This window comes from Pelobates fuscus, chromosome 2, assembly GCF_036172605.1.
Source record: "Pelobates fuscus isolate aPelFus1 chromosome 2, aPelFus1.pri, whole genome shotgun sequence".
In the NCBI taxonomy this organism is placed as follows: Eukaryota; Metazoa; Chordata; class Amphibia; order Anura; family Pelobatidae; genus Pelobates; species Pelobates fuscus.
In genome coordinates this window covers 365,420,377-365,429,320 of record NC_086318.1, presented here as the reverse complement: position 1 = coordinate 365,429,320, position 8,944 = coordinate 365,420,377, and positions in this window count along the sequence as shown.

Genomic DNA, 8,944 nt, shown 5'->3' with positions numbered 1-8,944 from the left:
GGAAAATATGGGTCAGAGCAATGAGAAGATTTAACAGGAAGAAATATGACAAGGGCTGAGGAAAGAGTCACATTTAAAGATTTTTTTTGGAAAAGAGGGTCGGTAAAGGAACACTGAAGTTTCAAACAAATACTAATAGTTTGAATAATGACCAAATCACCGAACATAAACATTCACAGATTAAAAATAGCATTAAAGTTTATGGAACAATGTTAAATAATGTTTTTCTATTAAAAGAACAGAAGTACAATTCTCAACATCAAGCCACTGTATATATTGACAGGAGGATTGGAAAGGAATTAATTTGGGTGGGAGTGAAAGGAGACAGTTATCAATAAACAATATACAGCTGCCCACCACCACGTTTTCTACTATTAGCATTGTTTGGTAGACACTGGTGAATGCCATAGATAAAGAATTTAGAAAAATTAGGAACATCAGTGAGTCTGAAACATATATACATACAATAAATATACTCTGAATATAAATATTCTACAAAATGCTAACTCAGTATGAACCCATGTTGCGTGATGATGTAGAAATGTGTGGGCACATACACCTAGTGTTGCTAAGAAACAAGCATACAATGTAAATCAAAGAGTGTCGGGGTATAAAAACAACGACATATAAACAAGGAGGAAAGGGTAGAAAGAGTGAAGGCTTGTTACTAAAGTATCTCAGCTAAAGCATATCTGTACATGAGTCCAATCGATCATCAAATGTAGAAGCCGAGAATCGACAAATAGGAGGAGATGCAGGAGATAGAGGACTGTGGTTGCATGTGATTGAAGTGTCTAAGGGTAAACAGTGAAATCACAGTGTGTGCTGCATGCAACCAGTGATCAACATGTGAAATTAGAGCAAGTATGCCGGTGTGTGAGTTCATACAGTGATAGACAATACAGAGTGAGAAAGACAAGCTGGTGAAGAAAAAAAACCTGTAATTAGAGGCAGATCAAAGATATAGATATACAGAGAAGCTCAAAATAGACAAAAACCTACTGCAACTGGTGCTAAATAGACTCATAACATATAATACTGATTTTACACATAACACTAGGCAACAATATGAACATCAGATAAGCACAAGACATTTTGCATACAACCGAACATGTAAGAGCTATGTAAATGGATGGAAAATTGCCACAATGAGAAATATAAAGCAAGCTAGTCAATAAAAGGGATAAGAAGATGCCTGCTATTTATGGTATAGATGTCCTAACAAGGTATACACGTGTTATACAGAGAAATGTGATGGAAGTTAGCAATAGAAACATATTTGCTAATAAAAAGTATTCACACCAATAATACTAGAAACAGTATATGTGACAGTAAGAAAAGTGAATAGTGTAGGCAGGAGAGAGCTCGTATTATATATATATAAATTATTACAGTGGATTTTCCCGAGGTCAGCTCATTTAGGAAGATCACATTTTAAGAAGTAAGTTCATTTTATATTAAATACTTTGTTGATTAATATTTGAATTCTTGTTTATCAGTTTCCTCGCTGCGGAGATTGCGTGTGGACTCCAATATCTCCACCAACACGACATTGTGCATCGGTAAACACATCTTCATTAAGCAATATATTCATAAGCTTGCTCTCTCTACACTGTGCTGTCCTTTTTTTATCCATATTGTTTAGCTACATTTTTACCTTTCTCTCAGGTGAGTTAAGATTTTTTGCTCTCACACTTCACCTGTAAGAGGGCATTTTACAAACCGTTTCAACTTAACACTAAGAAGAGGCTTTTTACTTACGTTTGAGAAAAACATGTACTCGTGTTGGGCAGAGCAGAAAAAAGGAAGGGCAGGATAAGAAAGAAAGAAGCAGAATGGTCATTTCTAGTCCACCTGATTAAGAGAAATGTAGAAAACTGCATTAATTAAAACTTAATTACAAAATCCTTTTTTAAATTGTCTCCTAAATTCAGGTATAAGCAGCCTGTTTCATTTATATGTGAATTGATGGGGCATTATTTCATTGATTGGCTATAGCTCATAAATAGATTTGTACATACTTCCAGTATTTTACTATTAGTAAGCCATGTAAACGACCTTTTTTATGACAGATCTTCAATAAACTATAAATCTTATGATATTTCTCTCTACAGAGACATAAAGCCAAGGAACATCATGCTGGATGAAGCGGGTCACATCAGGATAGGCGACTTTGGACTGGCGCTGGAGATGCACGGCAAGAGTAAAGCAAAGGGTTACGCAGGCACTGTAGATTATATGGCTCCAGAGGTAGGATAGACCATGGCTACTGTTTGGGTTTGAGGCTACATGAATTGATCATATTACACCTCACCAAGAGCAACAATCACTCTGTAGCTAAACAGATCTTTATAGCTATGAAGATGAAGAACTAGAATTCAACATTTCTATCAATGCTCATGTTATTCTCCTTTGTAATAAGGTATTATGGTTGATATTATAATAAGCATGGGTTAACATCTTTATTTATTATGGCTGATGGCAACAGTGCTTGGCTAGGTCCTGCAAACTTCAAAGACAATTCTTTAAAATTGAAAAACACCTTCAGTGATTGTCTATACTGTCCCAACCAGTCATATTGCTCCGAATCATTGCACATTTGTAGTGAAATATAGATTTTTTATAAGTTGCCTATTTTAATAGGCAGACGATGAGAACAGCATTATATTTGACAGTAATACCTTCTTTCCTGTAAGGAAACACTTGACTAATCATTTCTGAAATTATGTTGGCAGATGCGGAAAGGAAGAAAATACAATGCTGCAGTAGATTGGTGGGCCTATGGTCTAATCCTTCATAAACTGGCCAAGAGAGCATTTCCAAAAAATCCAAATGCTGCCCAAACAATGCTTCATGACACCACAGACCACCCTGAGTGTCAAAGAAAACAGGTCAAAGATCTCGTGAAAAAGGTGTGTATGATCCGGCAGTCTAGATTAATGTCCTGAAAAAGAAAACAATTCTATGAAAAACTCTCTTTGCACAGCTAAAAAAAGAGAACATATATTTATAGAAAACTATTAACAAAGAGTGACACAGAATTGCCATAAATGACAATGGTGTCTATATATGGTAATATCGAAAAAAAAAGATAAAAGATATATTAATTCAGTCAAATGCTTATAGCTCATACCAGCAGTCCATAGCTGGGAAGATTCCTTAAAGTCGTATAAGACAGGATAATATTTAAGGAGGGGATTTCAGGGAATGAAATATATACACAACTAAACAATCAAGAAGAACACAGTGATAAAATGACTAAAACTAGAGAGAATCGGGAACTGATGCTGGGTTAGGTATTGTCTCCTATTGAGAGCAGGAGAACCTTAAACACTGCATTCAACATATGAAGTCGAGTGGAGATAAAAGCGAGTGTACTAGTAATAATCTTGCACCTTTGATTCTTAGAATGTCCCTTTAACCTTGTGATACTGCATACAGATTTACAGATATCTATATTGTGTTTGCATGTGTTTTAGTAAATTAATAAAGGCAGTGGCAGTTTTATTGTTGACATTCTACTCTTCCATTTGCAGCTCCTGTGCAAAAATCCATCTCAGCGCTTGGGGGCAGCTAGCAGCATCCGATTCCATCCTTTGTTCCAGTCCATTGACTGGGATGAGCTGGAGGCTGGCAGGCTAGATCCCCCCTTTGTGCTAAGAACAGTAAGTATACGGAAACTTCAAACAGAGACCAGAAAAATCAATGTAACAAAATGAGTGACTAGTTTATGAAAAGATAAGAGGGACGATCAAAGGGCTAATATGGTGTGACCGTGGATTACTGGTTGTGATTGGGACTATGTATATCTGAGTATTATGGAGTAATTAGCCCAGAAACACAAACAATATCTAAACTTGGCAGCACTGCAAGCTCTAAAGTGTCCACTCCAGCCATATCCATACACTGCTGTCCCTAACCAAACAGCTGTGCCTGTCCCTTTGTACCCAACTATCTTGGAAAACCTCATAGGAAAGCACGGTGTGGAAGGCCTAATGCTGGGGTGGTGCTCACTGTTAATCCACATTAGGTTTCCAGATCACACTGAGGTCGAAGAAAGAGGACCCTGATCCAGCACCCAGGGACCCTAGCGCTGGAATCAGGTAAGTGCTCATGGCCTGGGTGCAGTGGAAGCATAGGGAGACTGTAGTGTTAGGAAAACAGTTTTGCATTCCTAACACTATAGTGTTTCTTGAAGCAATCTAGCCTTTAATTCTTCCTTTTGTTCATTGGCACTATGGCTAGAACACTGTGATAATAGGAAAATTACACCAGTTTATCCATATAGCTTTTGGCATTCTGCAATCTCACTCCGCCATGTTTTACATCCGTATTGGTGTTCTTATACTGCTTTCTAGGAATGGTAACTCTTATTGGAGTTGTTGTACAATGTGTAAATGCTACAGTAACTTCTTATGTCTTCTCTTTATAGCCACCACTGGAGAGCTTAATATCACGAGTAATACAGGAGACCCTAACATCTCGATACGAAGCATTTACTCCATCTATTCCACCAGAGCAGCGGCAGTTGTTTCTTGGATTTTCTTTTAACACCCTCTCCTAGCCTACTGCAGCATTGTGAATTTTCTTCAACATCTCTTTCCCTGACAACGAGGGACCATGAAGAAAAGGTAAAGTTACGGCGTTACGTTGTCTCCTGGGCTGTGGGTAGAGAGCTCCAAGCTGAAAGGGATGAGGGTAGACCTGTCCAGCGTTTTAGTTGTACTCCAGTTTCCTTTCGTTTACCTAGAAAGCGATAGTGCTGTAACATCAATATCACAGTCAGTGTTTACTTTCTTTTAAACTATGATTTGTGCAGTCAGTGAAATAACTGGCTGTGTCAGTGAGATTTGGATTTTGTTTGTCTATACAGGCAGTGATGTAACTGCTCTGTCAGTGTTTTTCTTTTTATTTGTTTGTTTGTTTGTTTGTTATTGTAATCTGTACAGGTAGTGACATAACTGCTCTGTCAGTGTTTTTTTTTGTTTGTTTGTTTTGCACAGGCAGTGAATTAACTGGTTGTGTCATTTTTTTTTTTCATTCACAATCAGCAGTGAAGTAAACTGCTGTTAGTGAGATTTAATTGTATTTGGTTTTAGCAGCAACTACTGAAAGTAATTGACTGTTGTGTTTAGTTTTTTTTTATTTTCATTTTGCTTTTTTCTTAAAAACTGACTGTGATGGTAAGACCTGCACAAAGCTAGCTGCCGCACTGCTTTTTTTTTTTTTAATACTAGCTCAACTTTAAAATGTCCTCAAATTTCTTTGCATTCTAACTTTTAAAATGTACAATTATTTTTTTTGCAAAGTCTGCTCAGAAAAACTGTGCTACACTGTAATTACACTGGGCTGTAATTAAACTGCCAGGAGTTCCTCGCCACCAGCACTATGTGCCAGTGGCAATACTATTCTTTAAAGGGAATCTATAGTGTTGGACATACAAAGTGGTATTCCTACCACTATAGTGCCCTCTGTCCCTCCTCCCTTGCGTCCCCCCATGGTACATAAAGGGTTGAAAACCCTTTATTTACTCACCTGTTTCCAGTGCCAAGGGAGTTCATTGCTCCACCTCCTCCAACATCTTCTGATGGGGGAGCCTAATGTGAACACGCAGAAAGTGCATTAGGCAGGGCCGGACTGGCCCACCGGGATACCGGGAAATTTCCTGGTGGGCCGTCGACACCTGGGGCCGGTCATATTCCGGCCCCATTAAGCTGCATGCGAGGGCGGGGGAGCAGAGACAGAACAGATCCCCCAGTGGCTGCCAGCAGACCTCCCCCAGTGGCCGCCAGCAGACCTCCCCAGCCAGCGGCGGCAAGCAGACCTCCCCAGCCAGAGGCCGCCAGCAGACCTCCCCCTGTGGCCGCCAGCAGACCTCCCCCTGTGGCCGCCAGCAGACCCAGCCGGTCACCCACAGGTAATATGTGTAATTCTGTCAGTGTGAGTGTATGCGTGTGTGTCTGTGTCATGGTGGGTGTGTGTGTCATGGTGGGTGTGTCTGTGTCTGTGTCATGGTGTATGTGTGTATCTGTGTCATGGTGTATGTGTGTATCTGTGTCATGGTCTATGTGTGTGTATCTGTGTCATGGTCTATGTGTGTCTGTCTGTGTCATGGTGTATGTGTGTCTGTCTGTGTCATGGTGTGTGTGTGTCTGTGTCATGGTGTGTCTGTCTGTGTCATGGTGGGTGTGTGTGTCATGGTGGGTGTGTCTGTGTCTGTGTCATGGTGGGTGTGTCTGTGTCTGTGTCATGGTGTATGTGTGTCTGTCTGTGTCATGGTGTATGTGTGTCTGTCTGTGTCATGGTGTATGTGTGTCTGTCTGTGTCATGGTGTATGTGTGTCTGTCTGTGTCATGGTGTATGTGTGTCTGTCTGTGTCATGGTGTATGTGTGTCTGTCTGTGTCATGGTGTATGTGTGTCTGTCTGTGTCATGGTGTATGTGTGTATCTGTGTCATGGTGTATGTGTGTCTGTCTGTGTCATGGTGCATGTGTGTCTGTCTGTCATGGTGTATGTGTGTCTGTCTGTGTCATGGTGTATGTGGGTCTGTCTGTGTCATGGTGTATGTGGGTCTGTCTGTGTCATGGTGTATGTGTGTCTGTCTGTGTCATGGTGTATGTGTGTCTGTCTGTGTCATGGTGTATGTGTGTCTGTGTCATGGTGTATGTGTGTCTGTGTCATGGTGTATGTGTGTATCTGTGTCATGGTGTATGTGTGTCTGTCTGTGTCATGGTGTATGTGTGTATCTGTGTCATGGTGTATGTGTGTCTGTCTGTGTCATGGTGTATGTGTGTCTGTCTGTGTCATGGTGTGTGGGTGTGTGTGTCATGGTGGGTGTGTGTGTCATGGTGGGTGTGTCTGTGTCAGTGTCATGGTGTCTGTGTCATGGTGTATGTGTGTATCTGTGTCATGGTGTATGTGTGTATCTGTGTCATGGTGTATGTGTGTATCTGTGTCATGGTGTATGTGTGTGTGTATTTAAAAAGTGTTTTTACTCACCTTTTTTTTTCTCCCCACGCCGTGCTGGTCTCCCCTCGACTGGCCCTGCCTCTATGGCTGAGATCATCAAGCTTGATGATCTCAGCCAATCCAATGCTCTGCCATAGGATTGGCTGCAAAGGCCCTGAATGTAGATGTATATATTACTCAACCATCTGGGGTAGCAAGACATTGCCTTACATATTACATACGGCAATATATGGCGCAATTACTTTTTTTTTCAGGGCTGCTTTGTATCCCCAGTCCAGCCCTGGCATTAGGCCTTCCCCATTGCAAAGCATTGAATATATGCTTTCCTATGGGGATTTTACTGACGCTGGATGTCCTAATGCAGACATTAGGACATCCATGAAGCGACTTTGTTGACTGTCTGGAAGACAGCCAGCAGAGGCCGTCTTACTACTGCAATGTCTAATTAGGGACCTGGTTTGGTGCTGCAGCCATTTAGCAGCATGACCTGGCACCTTTAATGTCGGCACCCAGTGCTCGGAGGACATTATTTCCTGTCACTACCCCCAGAGAGTATGCACATCTGTAAATATGTATCCGTATCTGTGTATCTATGTGTGTGTGCCAGTGTGTGCATCTGTATGTGTGCCATTGTGTGAGTATCTGTGTGTGTTCCAGTATGTATCTGTGTGTGTGCTAGTGTGTGTTTATCTGCATGTGAGTCATTGTTTGTGTTTATCTGCATGTGAGTGTATCTGTGTGTGTCAGTGTGTGAGTATCTATGTGTGTGTCAGTGTGTGTATTATGATTGTGTCAGTGTGTGTGTATCAGTGTGAGTATATGAGTGTGTATGTGTGTCAGTGTGTATGTGTATCTGTGTGTTAGTGTTAAGCCACGTGTGTGTGTGTGTGTGTGTGCATACAACAAAACATTCAAATTCATACATCAGCACTACATACAAACACTTCCCCAATCAATCAGCAACACTACTTCTAATCAAACACAAACACTACATTCAAACACACCCCTGTATTAAAACACCAATATTGTAAACAAACACATCCCTACATTCAAACACCAAAATTACACAGAAATACACCCCTTAATTCAAACACCATCACCTCATACAAACACACTACACACAAGTATGCCACTGTTTTCAAAAAGCAACAGTCCATACAAAAAACTGCATTCAAATGCCAACACACTCCATAGAAATACATGCTTACATTCAAACAGACAAAAACTGCCCACAAATAAAACCCAGCAGGGATGGTCAAATTTTAGATTCCCAGCTGTGGGAGATGTATGACAGATGGGAATCTACCTTTTGGCCACTCTTTCACTTGGGGGGGTCAAAACATTTTTTGCACCATGGCTATCTGTATATTAGTTCTGCTACTGGTTTAAATACCATGCCTTAAATAAACGAGTAAAGATTGATAGGTGATTCAGTGAATGAAAAGAGGTGTGTGAGAAGAGTGATAAGGTGTGTGAGAAAGAGTGAGAGGGGTTCGATGGCAGATGGATTGATGTGTGCGTCAATGAAAGTGTGTTTGTGTGTGCATGTTGCATTGGTAATGACTTTGGAATGAATGGTGTGTGATTCAGTGAGTGAAAAGAGATGCGAAAGGTGTGTGAATGTTCAGTAACAACGGTTGAAGCCTTGGCGTGGCGTTACTGCTCACATGGACACCCATGTGCTAATTCAACCACCTTTCTCACTGCTACATCTTGTTTCTGCTAGAGATAGACCAAAATGGATGGATATGTGCATGTTTGTGTGAAAATACCACCGAAATAATCACCCATCTGACTTTTGCATTGAAGACAATATATTGCTGATAGTATCAGCTCTGTCTCGACGCTCTTATTTTATCATTTGGCCTCTAAACACTTACGCTGGAAATCTGGGACTTGCGCTACACCACAGCCTTGCAAAGCGGAAAGGTCTTCTACCGAGGTCTCTGTCCTCTATCCATAAATACTTAGTCCC